A 27,140-nucleotide genomic window follows, 5' to 3' on the forward strand; every position below is an offset into this window, starting at 1 on the left:
CACACCTGGGATCCAAACTGGCAAACCCCCGGCCGCCAAAGCAGAACATGCAAACTTAACTGCTGTGCCACCGGGCTGGCCCTCCAGATTATGAATACTTTTTAATAAAAAAATTGATTCTTGAGTTTTTTGACTAGTAGTTAAAATCAGCTACATCTTAGTTTAAACTATACAATGGAACTGTTATAGAGATACTATTCTGATGAATTTGAAACATGGAGAATGTGATTGTATGGGTTGTATGAAAATATGAAATTTAGTTCCAGTGAAGTGCAAAAGAAAAATAGGAATGCACACGGAACATTTTGTGTAGTTAAATTTCCTAACACATTCAAAGATGTGTTCAGTCTATATTTAGTTTCCGTGAAACTGCATGAATATCAAAATTTGCAGGCCTTTTTATTTCCTTGTAAAAACAATACTATTAGCGGTTACATTCAAAGCACATTAAGTATTTCACTAAAAATAGAGTGTACAGAAATAAAGAAAAAATATCATTATGATTGTGTTGTCAGTTACCTGGGAGTGGACCTTAAAAACAGTACGATGGAAGGAAGTCATGTGAAGCAGGGCTTAAAATATTAGCCTCTCTTCTTCTGAAAACATCATTCAGATTCACTAGATGGAAATTTAATTTTGTAAGATGTCTGTACTGTTCAAATTTGTTTATGGTGTGAGCTTTCAATTTAGACAATTTATCATTACTTGGAGAGGAACTTTTTCTCTTAAGCCAGATTGAGTTTCCTTTCCAGGGAATAGATGAATCCAGGAAAAATGTTTCCACAGCTCATACCTAGCCAAAAGCAGTGGCCATGGAGGAATGGAGAGCTCGTTGAATAATGACAAAGGGAAAATATGTAATCCCTTTTCCCGGAGTCTTTCTGTGTCCTTGACACGTCTCAAAACTCTCCAGTCCGTAGATTCAAGCAGTTTACATTTTGGTTCCTAAATTTAGGCGTTGAACTTCTGTTTCACAACAGTATTAAGCACGCGATTGCAAATATGAAATACATAATGAAGCCTGACTTTGATTTGTCTCTGACAGTTGTGTGACCTTTGAAAGGTCTCTTAACTGCCATGAGCCACAGTTTCTTAATCTCTCATCTGTTTGACATGTCCTCTAAGATTTCTTTCTGTTTTAAAGGATCAGGATTCTAAAGGCCAATTTTGTATGACTGCATTTCAACCCAGTCCTACACTTAAACATGTGGACCCCTATGCTGCCTCCACGTATTTTTTGAAGCCCTTTTTTCTATATCTGCAGGTTTTCTGCAATAACATAATTATATCCATAAGAGAGGCAAAGTCCTAAATTCTTAGCCTAGCCCCAATTTGGCTTTCCTTCTTGTGATTTTTGATCTCTTAATTTAGGAGAGGATACTGCCTCCACCTCGCAGTCAGACAGACCCTGTACCAGCCCTAGAGGAATAAGCTTGAAGTCATTTCCAGGTAAAATATCTCTCTTTTCTGCATGTATTTAAGTATTTGTACTGTATATCTTACTGCCATAACAGAGGAAGTCAGTGAGGAAAAGAGAAAAAGTATACGGCAATAATTTAACCTGATACCATAAACCTTAGCCACCTCAGCATCCCATGCCTAGCTTCATCCCCAACCCACAGCTCCCAACTCTGGAGGATTGCAGTGACTCTTAGCGGCAGAGAATTTCTTCAAAAATAAGCCTCCGAAATCATGCTAAGGTGTTCCAGCAAGAGCTGTTCGCTTATTACATTAGAGGTTCAGGACTGGTCTGCAGTCAATATTCTTGTCTCTCTCAAAAATGTAGGAGTAGAATAAAGGTTTGTATAGGTGCACCGGGATTTCACAGGATTTCTAAGCAGTCTGGAAAGCATCCAGAAGGCCTGATTCTTCTTGAGTTTCTTAATTAGGGCATTGTTCCTCCTGGGGCTCCTTTTAGAAGGATCTAATAACTAACCATGGCTCCTGATTATCTCCGGGTCATAGAAATTCCCTGAAAGTTGAATAAAGGCGATGCTGTAGAGTTATGAGAACTGGGTTTGGAGTTAAGGAGACCGGATCACTTATGTCCACCACATAATTGAGTTGAGTGCCCTTGGGCTAGTGGTAGAGCTCATGAGGGCCTCAATACCTTATGTGAAAATGAAGAGTGTGGGCTAGATAAGTTTTGAGAGCTTTTCCAGTTCTAAACGTATACATTTCTAAGAGTGAATTGCCACATGCCTATAGATGCTTTGACTTTGACCCAGACGTTGAGGTGAATGAATGTCAAAGGGAGGGGCTGCGTAGCCAGGCTTTGGCATTACCCAGAGTTGTAGAAGCACAGCTTTAAGCCACTTTGATTCCAAAAACTTCTGAGGAGAAGAGTAGCCCTGAGAATATAAATTAAGCTGCCTAATGCTATACCATCTCTAAGTGTTTTGTTTTTATAACATACAATTTACAGAGATATAAAAACTTCAAAGTGTTCTTTTTAACCATTATTATAGAAAAAGTATAAAATTGATTATGTTTATATTTACTCCTTTCAAATTCTATCATTTTAAATTATCATTGTTGGAACATCCTTATAAGGTTTACTAATCCAATGATTATCAACGAAACAAGATTTTTACTGCATATGACGTGATGTTACTCACTTTGGGAGGATAGAACACTTAAGAGAAAACGCTTGCCTTAGGTAGCGTGTGTGCCAGGAGAGGAGAAAAGCCACAAGGCAATAAAAACATGAACAGGAGTAAAAGCATCAAAATGCCCAGGATATTTTGCTGGAGAATAGAATTAACCTAAAAGGGAAAATATATACTTTGGTTTTCTAATAAAATAATTTTGTGAGAACTTTTTTAAATTAAAGATTATTTTACTTAGAAGCAGGTTGACATCTTTCTTTTCCTAGTGTGCAAAACTCTCTTTAAAGATAAATCTTGCAGTGGTATTTTTAATTATTGAGGCTGGGCACTTATTTCCTTTTTACATTCGCATACTTCCAAAGGGATTTGGAACATGGAAGAGTTTCATAGCTGTTTAGAGAAATGAGAACTTAGGTCTTCATAATTACAAACATTACTTCCCAGTTCTATCGAAGTTCAGGCTTTATTCTCTATAGTATTGAACCTTCCAAGTTGTGTTACATCAATATAATGTATGATCTGTGTGTGCTGGAGCGTCCAAACATTGGTGAGTCTCTAGGATACATTAAGGCAACTTTGTTTCAGCTAGCTTTGCTGTGAGTTATTTTTTTCTGTTTGCTTAGTGCGTTACCAAATGAACGTATAATTTAAGAAATAAATTTCTCCTCATTTCCAAGTAATTTTAGCTCAAACACAATGCAGTAATAATGTAGCTTGGCTCTCTACTGGCTGATTACCTGAAGCAGTCTCTGAGCACATTAATCATAAGGTTAAGATGACTAGAAGATGCTCATTTTGGGGTAATCATGATGGATTCCTACTCACCTATCAAAATTGTATACCATATCCATGTATGTTTAAGTAGTGTTTTGTGAAGGCAAATGTTTCTGTGTTGTCATATATGATTTTTAAAAATAATGATAATTTATAATAAAGTACAGGTGACTCATATTTCTGATTAAGGATAGGCTATTTCCCTTAAATTTTTAAAAATAATCTTAATGGCTAATAATTATGTGGTACTCCCTGTATGCCAGCCAGCCCTGGTGGTCCAGTGGTCAAAATTCAACACTCATATCCACGACCTGGGTTCATTTCCCAGTCAGGGGACCACACCACCTGTCTGTTGGTTGTCATACTGTAGTGGCTGTGTGTTGCTGTGATGCTGAAAGCTATGCCACTGGGATTTCAAATACCAGCGGGGTCACCCATGGTGGACAGGTTTCAGCAGAGCTTTCAGACAAAGACAACTAGGAAGAAGGGCCTGGCCACACACTTCCAAAAATAATTGGCCATGAAAACCCTATGAATAGCAGTAGAGCATCATCTGATATAGCACCAGAAGGTGAGAAGATGGTGCAAAAAGACCAGGCAGGGTTCCACTCTGCAGTACACATGGTCACACAGAAGTTGGAATCAATTCAATGGTGCTAACAATATTCACAGCAACTCCGTGTAGTAGGCATTGTTGTGATCCCAATCCCATTTTACAGGTGAGGAAAATGAGGCACAGAGAGAGTAAGTAAATTGCTCTGGATCATAATGGTGGCAGGTCACAATTTGCACTCAGGCACCACGACTCTGGATTGGTGCTGTTAGTTACCATGACACACTCCCTAGGAACAAATTACCCTGCACTTCAGCTCCCCTCATCTTGAGGCTGGGAGCCACATTCTGGGACTTGAGCACCTGCAGCCAAAACCTGTTTTTCACATAATCACTCAATAATAAATGAGTGAGATGGGAAGAAGTCAAATTACTAGCTGGTGGCCAGGGCCAGCTACATAATTTGCAGAACTTGGTCCAAAATGTAAATGTGGGGCCTCACGTTCAAAAGTAGGGGAAAAGTATCTCTAAAGGTACTAAAACATAAAGCCTTTTCCTTTCCTTCCTGGTCTCTGTCTTGCCCTGGTATTTTTAATTTGCCCTTTAATGTTGTTCTAAAGAAAAATTGCAAGTGTAAATTATTAGCATGAATTTTGCCATTTGTGCAATGTCTATTTTAAATGCAAATATAGAACATTTAACTAGTATGTGAAATCCCCACAATTGCACGATGCTTTTTTTGTAGCTTGTACCTGAGCAGCTTTTTTGTTTTTTTTAACCAGAACAATGGAAACTCTGCACAAAACTAACTAAACTGTTTTTATTTTACTTTTTGACACACATGCATTTTACCAACACTTTCTACCTCTGGCTAACTGATGAGTAAGGAAGGAAAAGGAAATGTGGGCTGTCCTATTTTTTCCTTTGCTTCTTTGTCGTCATTTTCAGTCTAAAGTGGTTCACTAATAGGGGCAACAAATATGAGTAAACAAGAATATGATGAGATTCCTTGGTTCTTCGTGTTTTTCATAACACCATCACTCTGAACTTTGACTTATTGTGGGTCCGCTGGAATCCTGTGTTCATGGACATCACGAACACTGCATGTGAACTGGGAGGTAGGGAACAGAGCAGGCTGACATGTATTTTGCTTGTATCTCTTCTGCTCATGTGTATGTTCCACTGTCCTGTTGGACTTCACTTACAAAACAGAGGTTCACATATGAAATTATTGAGAATTTCATCATGGCAATAGCAGAGCCCTTTTGAGTGCAAGGTCATGCACAGCTCACATGCCTGTGAAGCGGGCCCTGCTTTGTACCATTAGATGAGATGGAAGCGGGATTAGACTGAAACCATTTTTCCAGTCAACCCCAAACATCCCAAACATCATACTAAAGATATAAGAGATTGGCCTGGGAGGGTTAGGTGTGGTCACAAGTGATCAAAACAGGGTAACCACTGCCTACAAAGACAGTGGAGTTGGCTGGCTACAGCTATATTGAAATGAGGCCCTGCAGAAAGATAATGAAAGATCACCTGCCATTAACAAATAGTTAGTGGCTAAGTGTAAAAATTAGAGAGTTTGGGTGGTTTTAGCATATTTAAAGAGCAGGTCTCAAATGACAGGAAGAAGAACTAGTTGTGAGAGTGGCAGATATGTTTGAATGCTCAGCCAAGGTAGATCTGTTATGTGAAGGTCAGAGCCTTAGTAGGAAAAACTCAGGATCCTGAGAAGGGGTACGGGGATCTCTGGATGTCCCTGAGGATGTTGATTCTACAAATCCTCTGGACCCTCTAGATATGCAGAGGTGGCCACCCTTCCCTTCCATAGCAGGGGCTAGTCCTTCAGCTGTGCTGGAAGACGCTGCAGAAGCCTCTCCCCACAGGGCAACCGGTGCCCTCCTCAGATTCAGCCCACATTGCCATTCCTGGCTGCCAGGCCAATAACTAGAGATTGGATTTTTAAGAGTGTTTGGCCAAGGTGCCAGAATGTAATTCTAAATAAGCAATAATTTATTAACTTGGGGGCACTTTCTTGGGAAATAAGGATTAACACCCTAGCAAAGACGCTAAGCACGGGGCATGTGTGCTACTGTGGTGGCTCTTAGAAACTTAGAAAAACAATGCGAAACTCTCAGTAAGTTAGAAACGCCTGCATTTTCCTGGCAGTTTTCCTCTTCCGAGGAAGGAAACCAAAATGCTTGAGACAAGTGGGCATGCTGGAGTGTATGTATTATGTAAGGCTAGGAAACCTACCATAAGATTATGTCCCATGAGAGGGTCAGGAGGACAGACCACCATCAGGAATGTGCTGGTGAAAGAGATGCGGGCCAGCGATGATGGTAGGTGGTCATAGAGTGGTGCTCATTTCATGAATTGATGACTAATGGGGCCCATCAGTAGTGGAAGTCAGGTGGTGACGCTTAATCACCAGAAGCCAGAAGGTCACAATTCTGTAAAAAACTGGCAAGGTCACAGGAGGTTGTGGAGATGGTAAATAAAGCATGTGCCCCCCGGGGCAAATAATGGTGCTGCTTATCATCAATAAGAGAGAAAGGAAGAGAGGCAGAGAGGGAGAGGAAGAGGGACAGAAAGAGAGAGAGAGAGAGAATGATAGAGGAGCAAGAGGCTGAAAGAAGTCCTGCCCAATAAAACATGAAGATCCCTTTCTCAGTTCTCAGAGGTAATCAATTTTCAGGTCTAGAATCCACTGACTAATGAGGTGTCTGGGTCCCTAAGAGGAAGGACTCTTCAACTCCATGGCAAGTATATACCATGACAATTCTCCTATCCTTCCCCAAAGGGACTTACAGTCATTACCTGGGTAACAGTACCCTGGGAAAAGGAGAATAAAAAGGCATTCCAGGACTACTGGACTCAGGGTCTGAGTTGACATTGATAAGCAGACACCAAAGGGTCATCATGGCCTCCTGTTGGATTGGGGCTATGGGACCAGGTAATAAATGGAGTCTTGACTAATATCCAGCTCACAGTGTATCCACTTGTTCCATGGACCCACCAGTGACCATTGGTGCATAATCAGAATTGATATACTTGGAATTGGATTGACTGCTACATTGGGTCCCTGGCCTAGGGAGTAATTAATAGTATAATGAAGAAGGCCTAATGGAAACCTCTGGAACTAATCTCCCCTAACCTCCTGCCAAGATAGTAAATCAAAACAGTATTTTATCCCAGTGGGGACAGTGGAGATGGGTGCTACTATTAAAGATCCAGATGATGTAGCGTGGTGCTCTCTATCGTATATCAAGTTATTTGCTTAGTCTGACCCCTGCAGAGACCTGGTGGATCCAAGAAAATGGCTACAGGCTACTGTAGATCTAACTACTGTTCTAATTGATCTAATGGTTGTAACCCTAGTTGAAGCTGCTGTGCTAGATATGGTATCATTGCTAAAACAGTTCAATAAAGCCTCTGGTGTAAGAATGTGGCTATTGATTTGGCAAATGTAATAGTTTCCATTGCATTGATAAAAGGGGATCAGAAACAGTTCACATTCCTATGGGGCAAATGACTATGTTCATATATAGAAAGAGAAAGAAAAAGCCCACTGTTGAATTATGGGTGAGTTGGCTAGGTGGTGTATTCATGCCAAAAAGAGAAAGCAACTCTATTACAGCTGCATTTGGGAGAATCTCTGAGAGACAATGAGAAGGCAGATCTTCCTAGTGGCAAGAACTATGGGTGGTGCACTTGGTCATCCACTTTGTGTACAAGGAGAAATGGCCCTAGGTGAAAATATTCATAGATTTCTGGGCAGTGGCCAGGAGCCTCGTGATCATCAGGGGTCTGGAAGGGAAAAGACTGGAAGATTGGAGACAAGGAGGTCTGGAGTAGAGACATGTGAATTGACCAATGGGAGTGGATTTTCACCCTTAACGACCACTAGAAAGCATCCACCATGGAGGAGGCACGAGACAACACAGTAGATAAAACAGCTTGGCCAGTCGATATTAGCTAGTGTTGTCCCTCTAGAACTGACATGATGGGCACGTGAATGAAGTGACCACAGTGGCCGAGACAGGCTATGTATGGGCCCAACAGCATGGACTCCCACTTTTGCCCAAGAACAACTCCCCCAAGGCTTTGTTAAATTTTCCTTAAACTGCACAGCAGTCTAGAGCACTTCCACCCAACCTTCTCCCTTTCTCTCCTCCAGTCAGGGACAGACTGGTATCCTGATCTGATGGCTCTCTCAGCCTTATCTGGCTCCCTCCCTATTTCCTTTCACGTAGGAATTTTCCCTAATAAAATTGTTTCATGTTAAATCCTGTCTTGGCATCTGGAGGACCTGGACTTACATAGCCCTCTACCCTCGGGATGCACAAATGTTCTTTGATAGGCTCCAGTTCTCCTCCCTAGAAGTAGCTTTCCTCTCTGCTGTTTCCCATGACCCTTAGCTCTTTCCTCTTCCTTCTCCATATCCTCCTTTTAAAAAAAATTTTATTTTATTGAGGTCACACATAACATTGTATAAGTTTCAGGTGTACATCATTATATTTCAGCTTCTGTATAGGCTGCACTGTGTTCACCACCAAAAGTCTCGTGTTCACCTGTCACCATACATATGTGCCCATTTACCCCTTTTGCCTTCCCCCCATCCCCTTCCCCTCTGGTAACCACTAATCTGTTCTCTGTATCTATGTGTTTATCTTCCACATATGAGTGAAATCATACAGTATTTATCTTTCTCTGTGTAACATTTACCTTACCATAGTACCTTCAAAGTCCATCTTTTTGGTTGCAAATGGCAGAATTTCATCTTGCTTTATGGCTGATTAATATTTCTTAACCACCCCTAAAGAGGGCATTGGAGACTGTGCCTTCTCTGGGGCCTGAGTAACTTGCTCAGGCTCTGCTTCTGAATATTAGGAGACCAATAGACATATTAAGCAACAAATAGTCACAATCTGTTTTATTCCAGGCTAGTGACAGTACAACTCTGGCAAAAACGTAGCTTTGTATCTATTTAATTTTGGTAGGCTCAATTTGCCAATAGCCACACCCATGATTCTTTTTGAGACGTGCCTTTCTCTAGACTACATTGCTGGTAACTTGAGAATACATTCTTCTTTGGGAGAGCCACTTCTTTCGATGTCTTTCCCTGAGCCATTTTGACCTACTGAAAGATGTTACTTCATTCTGCTACAAAGCATTTGCTCACATAATCCCACACTGAACCTCATCCTGTTTGCCTCATCCAGTTTCTGTTTTCTGGAGTTCTCAGGCTTCTTTCAGCCTTCACCCTCCCACTTGCAGTATTGTTACTAGAGCATTTTGTGTATGTTAGAAGCACCATGTTGCAGACGATCCTGTTAATTGGACATTCCGACAATTGCTGGCTTCCAAGTCTTCATTTCTCCTCTCAAGCATTTTCAAAATTTCCCCAAACAAGCCTGATATCCAGGTCAGAGCCTCACTTTTGCCTACTTGCTTTAGTTTACCCTGCTAGAAACTCACTCATGGTTTTTTTTGTTGTTGTTGTTATTACTTTTATTTCTGCTACAACACGTAGAAAAGAGGAACAAGGACTGACCCTGGCGTGCTCCGACATTTAAGTATCAGGGAGAAGAGGAGGAACCAGCTGAGGAGGCTGTGAAGGAGCAACAAATGAGGGAGGAGAGAAACCAAGGAAAGGGATGCTAAGTGGCAAGAATAGCAATTGTGCTCAATGCTGTTGATAAGTCAGGCCAGAGGCAGACTGAAATCCACCATTTGCTTTAGCCACATGGTCATTGGTAACCTGGACCAGAGCAAGTTTGGGTGGAATGATAAAGTTGGATCCTAACTGCAGTGGTTCAAGAGGGAACAGAATCTGTATCTCATTTCTGCATTATTTAAAGAAATCTCTCCCTTTCCTTCTGTTTCTTCAATTCTTCATCTCTGCTGATCACGTCAATTAGAACAAACCAACCCAGTAGCCGAGGATGTCTCCTTCCTAGAAAGTGGAAGAATGGGAATAGTTATACCCATTTTAATGCTTTGTCCCCTCTCATCCCTTGGTCTGGTCTGTTTGTAGAATCTCTGAACCGTGGCTGTCTTTTGCCTCATGGCTTAGCATGAAAGTTAGCCATAAGTAGTTTTAATGGTAGTAACAGTTTGCCTTACCCTTCCAATTCAGAGTGTTGGCCTTCCTATCAAACCAAGTGCCCGCTCAGACCAGTATTCAAGGTGCAGAAATGATCAGCTTCCATTTCAAGGTGGTTGGAAAAAGAATGTAGTTCTGGGCACCTGAGTTCTAGTGCTGCTTCTAAAACAATTGGGTGATTCAGTGACAGTTCTTAGTTGTAAGACTGTCTGAGCAAATCACTTAGAAAATTTCATCTCTGAAAAGAGAGAGTCTTTATGGTTTCCTCAGATCCATAAATGCCAATGCCTTACTGCCCTCAACTCTTCATTCATTTCTTCTTCCCATATGTCGAAGAGATAGACAATATTATTCATGTTTTAGAGATCAGGAAATGAAAGCTAAGAGAGTCGAGGTGATTTACCATATTTTAAAGTTGGTAAGAAAGAGAACAACTTAGTATTGCAAGCCATGAAGCCAGGTGGCCTATGTCTGAATCATGGCCCTGTAACTTACCAGCTTTGTGACCTTGGACAGTGACTTATGTCCTGAGACCCAGTTACTTTGACTGCACAATAGGGCTAAGGCCAATATTTGAATTATGGGTTACTTGGAACATTACCTGTGATGATCCAAGTAAAATGCATTAATATTCCTCAGCATGTAAGATGTATTCAGTGAGTGTTAACTTATAATAAAATGTGTTTGCTTTGCCTTTAGTATTGGGCTTGCCACTTGCGTCTGAAACATATATCAACTGCCTGTCTGATCTTTCAAACCTCATTTTTATTTTGGAATTCTAGTTACTGGAAGATATGACAAACTGTAACTTTTTCTTTTTAGGATCAAATTAGTATAAAGGTAAGAGGAATTTTATCATTTTCTATCAATTTCCAATATCAAAATCGACAAATCAAGGCAGCCCAAATTTGAAAATGTGCACAGTGGAAGATCACCACTAAATCACCTCATTTATTTTCTCTTTCAAAAATATATATTTTAAAACAGCAGGATAAAAAAGGAAAATTGTATTAGAAAAAGGGCTGTTCCTCTACTATCTTTGCTCAGTGATTGATTGTATTTTCTCCCAGGAATTGAAGAAAAGAAGAGAACATGAGGGTTGATTGCATCAAAAGTGTGACACGAATAAAAGAATCATGAAATCACATATGTCTGCACAGAAGTCAACTAATAAATCAAAAGCGTGTTCTTAGCTAAGTCAGATGTTTCTTTGAAACAGCATATGGTGCAATTCCAATATACTCTATATTCACCCACCTAACAGGCTGTCTTGGTGCTTTCAACTAGTGAGAAATCTAGCAGCACAAATGTTTAGAAGGCTGGTAAAACATTTTAACTTTGTTGTATGCCCAGATTAGCTGTTACTGGCCTGGTGATTACATTGTAAAACCTAAAATCATAAATGGGGAAAATAACCTATTGGCAGGAATGAACGCTAATTGTTACTACGTCCTATATTAAATGTGTTCATAGTTTCTTTTTAGCAGCTATTTTGATGTAAAATTTAACAAGTTTTCTTTCATCTCATATCAAGTCTGTATTTAAAAAAATTGTAGATTTAAATTTCTGCACCATTTTTAGAGTTGAGAGTCATAAAATTAACATATGTTATAATTTTAACCAAATCAAATCCTCATAACAGAATCATGTCCTAATCAGGAAAGAATGAAGACTGTAATGTTTAAAAATATTATGATGACTGTATCTTGCTATAAAAGATAACTAAATTCCGGTATAATTGAAGAAAACTAGTTCACATGGATTTTTAAACTTTCAAATACTAAAAGTCCATGGCTATGTGAAGGTTGCTGTGGGTGGATATAACTGTGGCAAAGGAGAAACTTGTTAGACTATGATTAATTGACAAGGGTAGGAGGAATTTGTTTCATTAGATCATTATTCATTCTATTTTTTTAGAATCTGTATATTTAATTGCCATTATATGATAATGTCAGTGTTAGTCACTGTCAAATCTGAAAACTATATTCTGCCCCCATACATCCCTTGACCAAAACATTCAGCCATTCATGATTGTTGGTCACTGATACGCAATGAGGACAGACTTCCAAAGAAATTTTTGAGTTCTGTATTTTATCAAATCCAAAAGGGAAGGAGGTTAGGAGGATATTGGTGAAGGAGTAATTTTGGAATAGGAAAGTGGTAAAGAACACATGGACACAAATTTCTAACCAGTTCAGCCAGTTGTTTTACTCTCTTTGCATGTGTAAATTGGTGAGTTTTTCTGAACAAAAACCAAACTCTCTCATCTCCAGTGTCCACACTCAGCAGCATCCATGGAGTTCATGAGAAGTAATAGTGGACTTCTTCCTATATGTTGAGATAGTTGAGTGTCCTGAGAGAGCCCTCAAGCTACTTTGCCAGGATTCTGAAATCCAGGTTCTCTTGCTTATTTCTTCCTTTCATTAATTCTACTTATTGTTTCCCAAGGCTTCTAATTCTGTATTTATTATCTATTCACAGCACATCATATTTTATAAGTATGGTGCTATCAGTAACAGCAAAACAAATAATGGATATGCTACATTAAAAATCCAAGTGGTCAGATGTTGATGTGACCGGCTGTATGTGGCTGAAGGACAGTGGGTGTTTTAGTTGTGCGATTTTTCCCTGTCTGGCCCATAAATAAAATAATGGAAGAAAATAAAAAGGAAATGGCACTAGTGGAGGGTTTCCTCTTTGATAGACACTTAGTGCACTTTGTCTCAATCATTTTTCCACTGGTCCAGACCCAAGACCAATTCTGTTCATAGCTGAGAAATATCAGTGAGCCTTGGGACACTAACATGCTGACTCAGCATCAGGCCATCCGTGTGTAAGGTCTGGCCCCAGGCTTGTGCCCCAGTTGCAATAAGTGATGTTGTCAGGACTTTGACCAAAAATGTGACCTTTCCCTACTTAATTAATAAAAATGTGACCTGTCTCCTACTTAATTTCTCCATGACTTATTCTTCTCTCTGAATCTTTCCCAACTTTACCTAATACCAGACTCCTGGATGCCTTCCCATCCTTTCCTGCTTACTTATCCAGACTTCTTATTGCTTGCAGCTGCTTCCCACTGATAATTATGTTCCACCTTCAGGAGAAGCTGCGTCATACCAGGATCTTCCTGCCATTAATTGACTGACTGCTTAGATTTCTCTATTTGCTGTAATTCCCTAACATGACAGATATAGATTCAGAATTACCCTCTTTTCCCACTTTGGGATCCATCCCTCATTGCCTCCTCTTTTCATTAAGATCAGCTTAGTTTTGCTGTCTGAACTTCCCTGTGAGCTCTGGTTCTCTGATTATGGGAAAGAGAAAGAAAAATGAGGGCTGAGAATAAGAAATATGGCAGCCGTGAGAAATCTGAACTTGAGAGTTGTCTCTGCTTCGGAGCTGTCCTGGATAGATTCTTCCATTCCTCTGTTCCTTTCTAATTGTATGGAGAAGGGGCATGTGAAGTATTGGTTAATTTGAAGCTAGTGTATACATTAGCTCATAGGTAGTGATTTTGGCAGCTATTTGAGTTTATCCACATGTCAGTAGCTGTAATTGCAAGTTTCTTTCTTGTTAATTCCTGAAGTTGCTGCTCTTCTTCCCCTGCTGTGAAATTTTGTCCCTTTCCAAAACAGAACACATTTTTTTTCCTGATGTGCAAAGCACACTCATTAATTTCTCACTTAGTGACGATTCATTAATCATGGAAGGGCATGTGAGCTCCAGTAAAAGCAACTCCTTTAATTTAATTTAACAAACGTTTATGGAGTGTTTAATGTGAGGAGCAAAGCACCAGGCATGAGACCCAAAGAGATCCAGTTTGAGTGATATGTAAATAAGTTTAATAAATATGTTATGTTTAATAAACTTTTCTGAATCAGCTCTAATTAGTATGGACTTTATTGTGGTTTTAAGTTTAGATAATAAGTTCTAACATAAACTATTTTGTAATAAACATGAAGAAACATACTTGGATTGTTTCCATAAAGAATGAATAGCTTTTATTTAGGTAACTTATCTGCGGTTCACAGTCTCATGAAAATAGTGCCAGATCAAGAATTAAGCGCTGCCATATGCCACTGGTTATGCCTTCCTTTTGTACTCCCTTTTTTCTCTGTTGATTCCATTATGTGGAAATAATACAGGGTCAGAATCAGGGAAATGGTTAGAGAAGGAATGACATCTGAGCAAAACTAGGATATAATGTGAAATAGTCATTTTAATTTATTTATATATCAGGTCATAGATGATGCAAGACTAGAATAGACAAAGACCTGGGGGTCAAGTTCGTTTCAATCATTACACAGGTAAGGAGGCTCAGACCGTGCATGGCCCATAACAAACTCTTGCATTTGTCTGATTGCAAATACCGAGCTGCTTTCTTCTCCTCCTCCTGGGTACATCTTACGCTGGAGTGTGCCAACACTCACTAGGGCATGTGGCAATTTGCCATGAGCAACAAGTCAAAACGGACATAAGGTACATCATCCTCCAGGACCAATTTTATTCAAAAGTTTCTGAGGAAAAGTTAAAGAACTTAATTAGCAAATAATTTGCAACGTTTTAAAACTCAAAAAGAGCATAGACAAGTTATGGCTTCCCATTTCCCCTTTGCCCCAGTTCCTACCAGTAATTTGGGTATTCTAACCAGATCTTAGATTCTCAATTCCATAAGCTCCTCATTTCTAATTACCTTCACCTCTATTTTCATCATGGCCATCCCACACCACAGAAATTTTCTGTGTCTAGAAGAATTTTGGATTCTTCTCCCTCTAAAAGGTTCTGTTGTAGTTTCTCATTCTCGGTCTTTTAGTTTCCTAACTCAGTCATTGAAAACTGTGTCTAGAAATCCCTTCTTTCTCCCTATTAGCCTCTCTTCTTTCCCGCCTATGGTGTAGGCTTCTTTTCTCTCAAAGTAGACACTGTCAATATCCCCGGTTCTCTTCTCCTGTTATCTGTTCCTCTCCCCACACTCTGTACTCCAACAGAACTAAAAGGACTGGAAGTTCACTGAACGCCCTGCTGTTTTTGGTTTTTGGTCCTTTGCATGTGTCATTCTCTACTTGAAATACCTGTCATACAGAGATATATTTAATTTTTAAGTCTTTGGGGGAGAAGTTTCTGTGTAAACTTTCACAATCACTCCTCTAGATTAAATGTCTTACTCACTCATTTGCTGCCCCACAGTGTTCTATATCCATTACAGCGAGGCACATCTATCCTCATTTCCATTTACTTGATTTTTGTATCCACGTTCCATGGCTGCTTAATTTCTATATGCTCAGCATCAGTGTACTGCCTAAAGTGTAGTAGGCAATTAATAAATATTTATTGGATGAGTTTGTTCAATGAATTGAGCAAGTGAAGTAACACTTCTCTGGAAAAATTCAAATTTTTATTTTTCCAATATTAAGGCGTATGAGACTTTCAACTTCTTTCCTTGCCTTTTTTTCTGGCTACTAGGAAATACAGGATCAAGTGTGAGAACAAAAGTTATTAGCTATGTTAGCCCTCACTGTTGGTATATTTGAATTCTTTATTTTCTTCTATCAAAAGTTTTACTTCGTTAACCTTAGACTACGTGATTTTAAAAAGTAAGGGGGGATGTGTATGTGTGTGTTTAGAAAGAGCTAGATAAATAAATAATTTCAACAGGTGCTATTTCAGAAAATAATATCTTCCTTGACACTTTTTGATACATGTAGGTGCACCAGATTATCAAAGTTTTTCAACATGCTGTAAAATAAATAAGATTACCGTTTCATACGAAAGAAAATTTTCACGTGAAGGAAAGTATATTCCAGCACCGAGAGCAAATTCCCCCATTTTTGAAATTTATGATTCAAATTAGTGCACAGAAATGTGAATATCTTGAATAAATATACATTTAATTCTGTAAACTTTAAAAAATTTTCCTGACGTAAACATTATCTATGGCTCCTGCAAATATCTAGTCAAACATTTAGATCAAATACATAAATAGTATTGTGCCAAACACTGAAGTCTAAGGTCTGTGATCTAGATTTTTGAGAAATTTAGGGACAAACATTAAGATATACAAATTCATTGTAATATAGAAACAGAATAACTAGAAAAACACATATGAAAGCACTCAAATACATCCTAAATTTGGGTAAATTTTCTTTTTACACCAAAGACAGCTAACTAATTCTGTCAAATATTGGCATGTGTTTCAAAGTTTTATAAATAATAATGAAAGAGGTCTATCATATAATCTATTAATTAAAATATATATAAATTGTGGTAGAATTTTCAATATGTTAAACTAATAAAAAGTATTGTGTGAACATGTAACTTTTGGGAGCTCTTAGAATGAGTGAATTCATAGTTTATTGTATAATTCACATTTATCATAAACAGCATAATTCATAGTTGTTGATATTGATCTTATTGATATGTTTTGCATAATTAGCAGTGGTGTGCTGGTAAATGTTTAATAACCAACTCTCTGGGGAAAAAAACAATCCTGGTTTGTAGTGTTTGCCAGTTTCTATGGTGTAAGTGCTCCGACCACAGTTCATTTCCAGCTTCCAACATGAGGTTACTGAAGATGAAGTTGGGAAGGGAAGCTGGCTCTTGGGAACTGTATAAACCAGCCCCAGCACACCACTGCCAAACTCTTATGCTTCTTATTTCCAATAGAAGCTCACTGTTTTGTTTAGATACTGCTTTTAATAAAATGATAAAAGAAGCCATTATAAGGAAATGGATTACCTTGAAGAGTTATAGTCAAGGATTGCTTTTCTCTCTCTGAATTTCCTCAAGCAATTGTAGGCAATAGAGTTCAAGTTTGTTTGTTGATTGATTGCTAACTAGGCCCGAGGTTGTAGCAATTTTCTAATAATTGTATTGAAATTTTCAAATGCAATAAGGTTTCACCCATGCATTCTGTCATCTGGGTTCCTTGAGCTGAGCTCTTAAATTGGGGCCCATAGTCTCTTTTCCATGATAGGTCTCAGAAAATGAGAAACTATCAGCTTCTGAGCATGTTCTGTTTGAATTTACATATATAATTGGCAAGGTGTAGTCACACATTAATACTTTCTTTTGTTTCTTCAGCTTTTTGAAACTTTTCCAGATGCCATTTTAAGTTAGTTCCTAAGATCAAGTCTCTGAAGAGTTGCGCAAAGGCTTTGCTTAGATAGAACATGAAATTTCTTCATGTGTAAGTTGGAGACAGTGTAATATTGTGGAGAGAAACAATTTTGATTTTATAGTCGATATCTATAATATATAAAAGACCTCCTGATTAAATAAGCAATATTTTAGCTAATATAAGTAAAAATTGTGCAAAGTCCCTAGTTATGTAAGGCAAAGTTTGTTTGAGTGTTTCTAAATATTCAAATAATTGCAGCTTCATCTTTTACATGATATTTAAGGTCTTTGGTATTTTTCTTAGTGATATACAAGCAAAGATATGAGCGTGAAAAATGTTTGAATCAAATAAAACCAGGTATCTTTCTGAGCCATTGAAGTTTATATATTTTTATTGTATTGCTATGAGTTTTCTAGAACGAGTAGTCTTCCAGAACATCCTACTTTCATCAATCCTGGAAATATTTCAGCATTAATAACCCTGTTCTTCAGATTTCTTTAGACCTCTTTCCTGAAGTGTGTACCTGGGGACACAAATCCCGTGAGATGCTCCTTGAAAAGAGGGAGACTATGGAGTCAAATATGAAAAGTGTTATATACACTGTCTACCCCCAACTCTTAAAGAGTCAAGATTCACATAAGAATATTAAGGACTCTGGGAAGTCCTGTGGAAAATAAATCTTTAATATTTGTTTTAAAGCATTTCCCAATTATATTGATCATGGATCCTTTTTTTATGTTATCCTAGTAACATCCATAAAACATACTTTTGAGAATATTTCCTTTACAAAATCTGTTTGAAAAAATATTAACTTTCCATTTTCAGGTCAATATTATACAATGCATAGCCAACTTAAAAATTTAGGAACCAGTTTATAAATTTTCTAAGAAATTGAAAATAACGAAAATTGACTCAAAAGATGTAGATATACTAAATAAAACAATGATCATGAAAGGAATTTATTATGCTGTTAAATGAAGGCCTTGCCTGTAAAAATACCAAAGAATTTCATGGATAAATGTTTTCAAACCTTCAAAGAACAGGTAATTCCTATGCAATTTAAATTGTTTCAGGCATAGAAAATAAAGAAAGCATTCCAATTCTGAAAAAAAGACACCCAAAACTCATATGACATTCACTCCAAAATCTGACAAAGACGCCACAAAAAAGAAAACGATAAATCATCTCACTTATGAATATTAATGCAAAACAGTAAATAAAATCCAGAAAATAAAATCCAGCACTACATTAAAAGAATAATATGCCACGACCAAGTAGGGCTTATTTCAGGAATGCAAGAATGTTGAACAATATGAAATGGCCTAGTACAATTGACTGCAGGTCAAAGAAGAGTAATCCTTTATAAAACAGGAAGAGAATGATACTTCCTTAAATAAAATTATATGCATATCTGAAAGCAGTTGCTGGCATTGTTCTTGGTGATGAAACACTTCAAGTATCCCCACTGAAGTCAGGAATAAGGCAGATGTGCCTCATTTCACCATGATTATTTAATATTTTTCTGGAACTGTTATAGATAAATGAGACTGAAGAGTGAAATAATGATCATAAACATTAGAAAAGAAGGGGCAATGTTGTGATTATTTGCAGATAAGATGATTATATATTTGGAAAACCCAAGAGAGTCAATAAGAAAAAGTACTGTTAGAAGGAATAGAAGAATATAATAATGTGACTGGTCACAAAATATATAAAACAACTTTGATAAAACCATAAAAAAGAAAATGATATAAAAAATGTTCCACTTATAGTTGCAGATAAGAAGAAATGTAACAATAAACTAAATGCCTCAGAATAAATGTAACAAATATACAGTTCCTAGATGAAAAATAAAATTTGAATAAATGGATACATATACCTTATTCTGGATAGCAACATACAGTGTTATAACTATGTTGAATTATTCTAATTAATGTATATATCTATTGTAGTTTCAATTAAAATCCCAACAGAGTAATTCTGAAGTTCACCTAGAATAATAAATATGTGAGAATAGGTAAGGTGTTTTTGTATTTCCAAATTTCTACAATGAATAGTATAATGGAAAATAATATTAACCAGGTAACAGAATATCCCTAAGCTCTCCCTGCCTTGGTGTGCTAGAAATTTATATCTCCTTTAAGTCACAGTCCAGTGGGTCATACCTCACTGGATATGTCTCTTGAGGGATCCAGGCTCCTGCTGTCTTGTGGCTCCATCTTCCTTTAAGTCCTCGAAGCTCTACCCATTAGAGTTGCTTCTTAACATCTTTGCCAATAAACGTGCCTCATCCCCAGGCCAGATCTCAGACATATAATCTCACTTAACTGTTTGTGAAACTAGGAAGTGGAATCTAGCTGTGCACACAGGAGGAACATGAAGTATATTTTGATAAAACAGAGCTGTCTGGCAAAACTTTCATAATCAGAAAAAATATATAAATTCTGAAGTACATAATGTATATTACTGTATCTGTCTTGAAGAAAACTTAACAATAAAATGAACTGTGGGGTATCAATGCTTTTTAAAATATAGATTTTCCCTTATAGATTAAGAAATACTATCTTTCAGAGAGAAGCTAATTGTTTTTAGGCTAACAGTGTGTAGAAACATGCTTTAGCATTCGTGGGCAGCTGAGCTAATCGGAGGAGCTAAGTGGGTGGATTTTCTAGTAGCTCTGAGTGTTTCAAACTGTTTAGGAAACAAAACTTCACTGAAAGTTTCTGTGGGCTCCTACATCTGGAACATAGAATGAACAAAGCAGCCAGAACTCCATCTGGTGAGTGTATGGCACTGAAGACATCTTGAGAACATGGGTGTCTTTCAACAATTATTATAGCAGTCTGTGAACACTGATTTTATGTTGAATGAACTATGAGCTTGGGAAATTATAAAAGGATGTTCCTAAACGTATACTCTAAGGGTGGTCACTACGTAGTATTTTTGTGAGCATCAACAGCAATGATATACGCAAAATTACCATTTTGTATAAAATATTATGTAATCTTTGGTAGATATTTATGTTTTCCTCACATATAAATTGAGAACTTACAGCCTCCAGACATGATTCAAGGCACTGGGGATGTGGCATTGATGAAAAGGACACACTCTCTGCTTTCAAAGAGCTTACCTTCTGGTTGGGGGTGGATGGCAAGCAGGAGACAGGAAATAAACATATAAACAAGTAGATAAGATAGTTTCAGATAGTGATAAGTGCAATGAGTGACAGTAAACAGGTGAATTAGCTAGAAAGAGACTGAAAGGGGACAGGGACTGACTATTTGGCCAGACAGGCATGGTATAGTTGAGAAGGCAGCACTTGAAATGACACCTGTGTGACGAAGAGAGGGGCAAGTTATGCAAAGAACACTCAATAAATGTTTACTGAGTGAATGCACTTCCTATTTATTTTTTGGTTGATCTTTAAATGCATTTTGCACCATGAAGTCAAAAGTAAAATGTTCTCAAAGGCTCAAATAACACTAAATCCATATACAAAAGATTTTTGTGATCTAAATCAAGTTATATTCCTGGACATCAGGCAGAATGACAGCTCAATCTGTCAGCTTTTTGAAAGAGAAGGACATTTTATTTATTTATTTTTTTGAGGAAGATTAGCCCTGAGCTAACTACTGCTAATCTTCCTCTTTTTTTGCTGAGGAAGACTGGCCCTGAGCTAACATCTATGCCCATCTTCCTCTGTTTTATATGTGGAATGCCTACCACAGCATGGCTTTTTGCTAAGCAGTGCCGTGTCTGCACCCAAGATCCAAACCCGCCAACCCCGGGCCACTGAGAAGCTGAACATGCGAACTTAACCGCTGTGCCACCGGGCCAGCCCCAAGAGCAGGACATTTTAAAAAGAAGTAGAACTTTATCATAAATGATGAAATTAGCCACAGATGTAAATGTTGTGGCTCCTACTTCTGGCTGCTCTCCCCCAGTCTCCAATGACTCCATCACCTGCCCTGTTCTCTTTCTTTCCGATACTGCTTAGTGTCATCATTCTTGGTGACTTCATCCACATAGCTCGCCCTTCATACCAACAATTAAGCAACAATACCTGTTTCTTCATCTATAAATTTGGACCAATCATTCCTTACTAGTTACTCAGACGACTGATGTAAGAATCAATTGTCATGATTTATGTGAAAATACTATGTTATCTTAAAGCCTTATTTTATTATTTTTCTGGGTTTGTAGAACATTTTAATGCATTGGTGTCATAATTTATTAAATGGGTATGTTGTTGACATTCTTCACTGCTTCCTTCATAGGAAAAACAATTGCACTTCTGGTTAATTAAATGCATGTCCAACCATTAAATAAAAACCGTTTCCTAGCATTTCATTAAAATGTAGTTTGTGAGTGAATATGAATAATAATTCTCAGAAGATTTTTGTCTCCTCGGCTGATTGTCATCACTTTGGCTGGCTGTGTCTTCCAGGGAAGTGTTTTAGAAAACTTTGATGATTATCATCTGCTTCATGAATATGAATTCTTGGGGTTGAAAAGATCACAGAGCAAGTAAAAACAAACAAAAAACTCCCCCAAATCTATCTTTGTGTTAAGAATTCTCTGATAGGAGGTAACAAGCTGATCAAAGAGTGCCCTAAGATATTGTCCCATGAATAGCTTACATAATCTGATTGTAGCGATAGGACACTCTACCAGTTGAATGATAAAGATCTTGGCTACCCTCAAGAGGCCTTTTAAAGATGTTGTTGGTTTAGTGTTTAATATACTGTACAGTGCAATTTGCTCAAGTCACAAAGTTGCTTTTGGTAAAGTCTTTTTGGCAGAGTTAATGGCAACTTTGCTAGGCAACACTAGTGGCTTCCTCATTTCCACTCTCAACTATACTGGAAATCGCTGTAATTTTCCACCAAAAGCTATTTTAAGAACCGTTGGTGAAAGATTCTACCACAGAGAGAGAACTCACCCAAAATTAAGCCCTTTGTCAAACACATATTGATTTTCTTTTGTTTCTCTTTTTACTAAGACTCCTTATTTGCTAGGAAATGGGGCTGTGCTCATTTCCATTCTTTCCAAGTGGGTGTCAACTTTGGACCTGTAAGCATAAATTCAGGCCAGTTCCTGGATGTGCTGTCAGTAAAGTACCTATGTGTCAACAGCCCTGTGGAATAGGGTTTTGTTTCTCCAGAAGAGGCATTCTTTTTAGGGAGAAAATTTATGTTGATGATTTTCAAATTATTGGAACTTCTCAGGCAATTTTCCAGCTGGCCCACCCCTATACGCTGACTTGAGAAGTGCCAATTTTGGATTTTTGGCAGTCGCTAGCATGACCTGGTCAACTTCAAGAGGCACCTCGGGAGAGATTTCAGCATCCACATTTTAACACAATTACCAGTTTGCTTCTGGATAAAGTCCAGCACTTTATTTTTAATATATGAGGCTCAATATCTCTTTAAGACCACTTTCTGTTTATGTTCCATTGTGAGAAACCGAAGAGGCTCTAAGTTAGGAAAAATCTAAAACAAAAATGTTCTCTGATTTATGAATTCTAAAAATAATTTTTCAGATTGTCTGACATGTTTGTTTACTCTTGGAGATCCAACTATTCTTTCTTCAGGCTGTTAACTGTATTTTGGTTTAGAATGTTAATCTTCAATGTTTGGAATATTGAAAATGGGAATTATTCTTTTAATATTTATAGAAAATGTGGAACAAAGGTTAAATGTCTACCAATTTAAAAAAAGATAATTCATACTAAATGTTTCCATTCATTAGATAATCATTTTGTATTTTTAATGGAATTAGTTTATTTACAGACTCAGAGTAATATTAATGATTAAACTCTTGAGCAGTCTATGGATACTATTACAAAGAAATGAGGCTGTGTGTTCCTGAAAGAGAACTGTGCTTTCTTTAGGCACAATGGTGCTTACATTTGAAACCCGTGTGCACACACACACACGCGCATGCACACATGACCAAATTTTCACAATGCATATCCAACCTTTGGCAACAGCAAACGCTTATTACTGATAATCATAGAATGTAGGTGGGCTTGAAAAATTCAAAATTGCTGGAGAATAGCTTACTGATGTCAAAGAAAAGGGGGACGTAAATAAGTTTTGAAAGTGTGACCACGAATAGGTTACCTAACTTACCCTAGTCCTAGTTTTCACATCTGTAAAACAAGAATAATAATAGTCAATGTCTATGATAATTATGAGTATTACTGAAGCACAGAGCCTAGTACCTAGACAATATGTAACAAATGGTAACCCTTCATTTGGTAGCAATCACTATGGACTTGGGAGTCAAATTGTCCTGGGTTTGAATTCTGGCTGTATCCTTTACTAGCTGTATGATGATTGTGTGAATTAATGAACTGGACCTCCTTTTCCTCCAGTTTTAGATGAATAAATAAAATAAAGTATGTAAAGGGTACAGCCCAGTACAGCCCAGATGTCAATAAATGTTGCTTTTATGATTAATAAAACATTACCAGTTTGAGGATTCCCCAATGGTAGGATTGGGTGGCACCAGCTGTTTCAGTGCTTTTCAATTTGCCTCCCATGGTGCTTGATTATTGGATGGGCACTCTCTCTCTGCTTTATTTGTTTATGGGCATGTAAAATATATTGCTTTTCCACATGAATTTTCATTTGAAGAAAGAGTTGTGTTGCTAAGAGCAGCTAAAAAACGTCTACTTGGTCCAAACTCATTAATTTACAGATGTAGTAATTGAAGCTCAGGAAAATTAATAATGAAGCAGTCAGGACTGGAATTCAGGTCAGCAGAATTCTGACTCCAAATTATATGATATTTCCACTATTTCCTTCTCAGTCGCACTTCAGGTTTCACTTTAATTAAATTACTTCAGGAATGGAGACAACATATGTGATTTTTTCTTGCGCTAATCGAAAGAGAAATTGCTAAGAAAACTATGTGCTAATCAAAGAGAAATTTCTCTAAAATTTCTTTTAAAGGGTTAGTAAGAAAGAAATGAGGAAAAAATAGTATTACTGGGTGTATTAGTTTGAGTCTCTGGGGAAACAGAAACAATAGAAGATCTGTAGCTTTCTCTCTCTCTCTCATCTATCTATCTATCTATCTATCTATCTATCTATCTATCTATCTAGAAAGATTTATTATAAGGAATTGGCTGATGTGTTTATGGAGGCTAAGAAGCTCCAGTGTCTACAGTTGGCATGCTGGAATCCCAGGGGAGCGGATGGTCTAGTTCCAGTCTGAGTCTGGGGGCCTGAGAACCAAGAGAGTCTACGGTGTAAGTTTCAGTCTGAGTTTGAGTCCAAAGGCAGGAGAAGACCAAGGTTCGAGCTCGAAGACCATCAGGCAGAGAGAGCAAATTCTCTCTTGCTTAGCCTTTCGTTCTATTCAGGCCTTCAGTGGATGGAATGAAGTCCGCCTATGTTGGGGAGTAGAATCTGCTTTGCACAGTCTACTGATTCCAATATTAATCTCATCCAGAACCACTCTTACAGACACACCCAGAGTCATAAGCCACCATGACCCAGTCAAGGTGACACGTAAAATTAACCATCACCCTAAGTAAATACATTTTCATCACTGATTCCAAGTATACATTTTTAAGATGTGTGATATTTTCCAATATCAATATCCACTCATTCTCAATAAATATACCTTTTCCTGTATACAGGAAAGTTTAGTTTTTCGTATGTCTAAAATAAATCCTCTAAATAGTCTAATGTGTTTTTTCCTCAACATATAACACTTATATAACATAATCTGAAGTTTTCTGTTTTATGATAATTAATTGCTTAAGTAGCTTGTCTATCAACTTGGTCAAGGGGTGGCCATTATTTTATTGTGTTTAGAATTCTTGTTATTGTGGTATTAGTTCATGGTATTTGATAATTCACCTCATTTTAAATATCTTTTCCTTAAATCTTGAGTTTCCCTTAAGTCTTCTTGCTATACACAAATATTCTGAAGTAAGGAGATCAAGTAACCCTAATGGATTTATTTTGAATCTGGAAGAAAAATAATATCATGACAATTTTAAGAAATAGAAGAATGGCAAGGATTTTCTGTGGTCATTCATACATAGCAAAATAGAAGAGTGTTAATTAATCAGATCATTTTCTACACTATCCAACTCCTTAAGATTATTATACTGTCCCTTGGCAGAGAAAGAAGGAAGAACAATACTTTTCTTCTTCTATTCTGCAATATTTGACACTTTATGGAATTATAAAAACGTTTAGGCAAGCTGTCATTCAATTTTTCATTGATGGCATTTGATAGCATATTCCATCCTATAGTTGATATATTCTGACACCTATTTATTAAGATGTATATTAAATTTTCCAAAAAATTCAAAGGTAGCATATTAATAAATGCATTTCCACCCTTAAAATATGAGTTTTAGTAACTGTCTAAATATTGAAATTGTTACTCAATTAAAACTCCACTGAAGTTATGCTATACTTTTATTTGATGAAGTTATTAATTTCTACGTCACCAATTCAGCATTTTTGATTGTTTGATCAGGACTTGGATGAGGTGCACAGAAGGTTTGTGAATAGCAAAAATTGCACCACAATAGAAACATTAAGCCAACTAATAGAACAAACTTGAAATAATTTGAAAGCACTTTCCAATATATAGTAATTTTGTTTAGAAAGGTCATCAATAGGCTATCTTCGTTCATCTCCTTAGGTCTTTAGCCCTGTTAAACACACTCTTTCTTGAACACTTACCTCTTCTGGAGTCTGTGGCATTACATTGCTGTCTGGCAATATTAAAAATCCACTTTCTGGGGCCGGTTGTGTTGCCTAGTGGTTAAGTTTGGCATGCTCCACTTTGGTGGCCTGGATTCAGTTCCCCTGGTGGACCTATACCACTTGTCAGCAGCCATGCTGTGGTGGCAACCCACAGAAAATAGAGGAAGGTTGGCACAGATGTTAGCTCAGGGCAAATCTTCCTCAAGCAAAAAGAGGAAGATTGGCAACAGATATTGTCTCAGGGAGAATCTTCCTCAGGGGGGAAAAATCCGCTCTCCTCTCTCAATGCAATGCATACAACCAAGTCTCAAGACTATCTTATGGCATCTGATCCTCACTGATTTACCTCCTTGATTATGGCTTTAGCAGTTTGATCACATAGTAATTGACTACTAGATTGGTCTCAGAAGCTTTGTTATGAATTGTCTGACTTGCGTGCTATCTAGCAGGCTGTGCCTTTTCTCTCTTCATGCCCTGGCTTGAGAGGGTCCAAGATAATACTTTGCTTCTGGCCTTATTCCTTTTTGGAGTGCTCCGCTGACTATTTTCTGTTTCATAAGCTTGACTCATGTATTTCTTCTTTCTTCTCCTCCTTCATCATATCATCATGGCTCACAGCTTCAGTTGCCTGATTACACCTGAATCCATATCATCTTTGATCTCTCTCCTGAGCTTCTACCCCACATTTAAAACCACTTGCCAGACATTTTTTGGTAGTTTGACTCTCAAGTTAACAGGTTTATCCTACTTCCCATTCTTCTATATCATTGTCAATGACATCAGTATTATCTTTGTAATCTCTCTAAGTTGTTCTCTTTTTTGTTCCACCTTCAGGCTGTTACTAGATTGCTATTTTTCTATTTTCTCTTAGATATGACACTTCTTAACCAGTCCTTGCTTATTTCACCTCATCTATTGACTGTTAATTCTAATTCACCAACAAATTTGCCAACTGAAGTCTCTCAAGTTAAATCTGTTCTGTGTACTTCAGCTAGATTACTCCTCCTAAAGCATTGCTGTATGCATATCACTGTCTAGATCAAAACCATGAATGACTATCTCTGCTCTGAGGGTTGGAATCATGCTCCTTATTCATCATTTAAAATCTCATATATTCCGGGCCCATCCCATATTTCCCACATATCACACACCACCTGCTCTTTCCAAACACAATAATTTGTTTGTAATGCACCGATATGCCTTACATACTGTTCTCTTGAGCTTTGCACACAAGATTT

At 37.7% G+C, this 27,140-nt stretch overlaps 1 long non-coding RNA gene across 5 annotated transcripts in view; it reads left to right on the plus strand.

Moving 5' to 3' along the window:
* LOC124228002 (uncharacterized) overlaps positions 1 to 27,140 on the plus strand; it is a 119,126-nt gene that overhangs the window by 9,013 nt on the left and 82,973 nt on the right. For 3 of the 5 annotated variants that reach the window (XR_006885601.1, XR_006885604.1, XR_006885600.1), the window contains 2 exons: positions 1,372 to 1,449; positions 11,118 to 13,881. This is a non-coding gene — a long non-coding RNA (uncharacterized LOC124228002). Of the gene's footprint in view, positions 1 to 1,371; positions 1,450 to 11,117; positions 13,882 to 27,140 lie in introns of those variants that run through there. The other 2 variants (XR_006885602.1, XR_006885603.1) reach the window with 1 other exon arrangement.

Source organism: Equus quagga, chromosome 16 (genome assembly GCF_021613505.1).
Source record: "Equus quagga isolate Etosha38 chromosome 16, UCLA_HA_Equagga_1.0, whole genome shotgun sequence".
Lineage (NCBI taxonomy): Eukaryota > Metazoa > Chordata > Mammalia > Perissodactyla > Equidae > Equus > Equus quagga.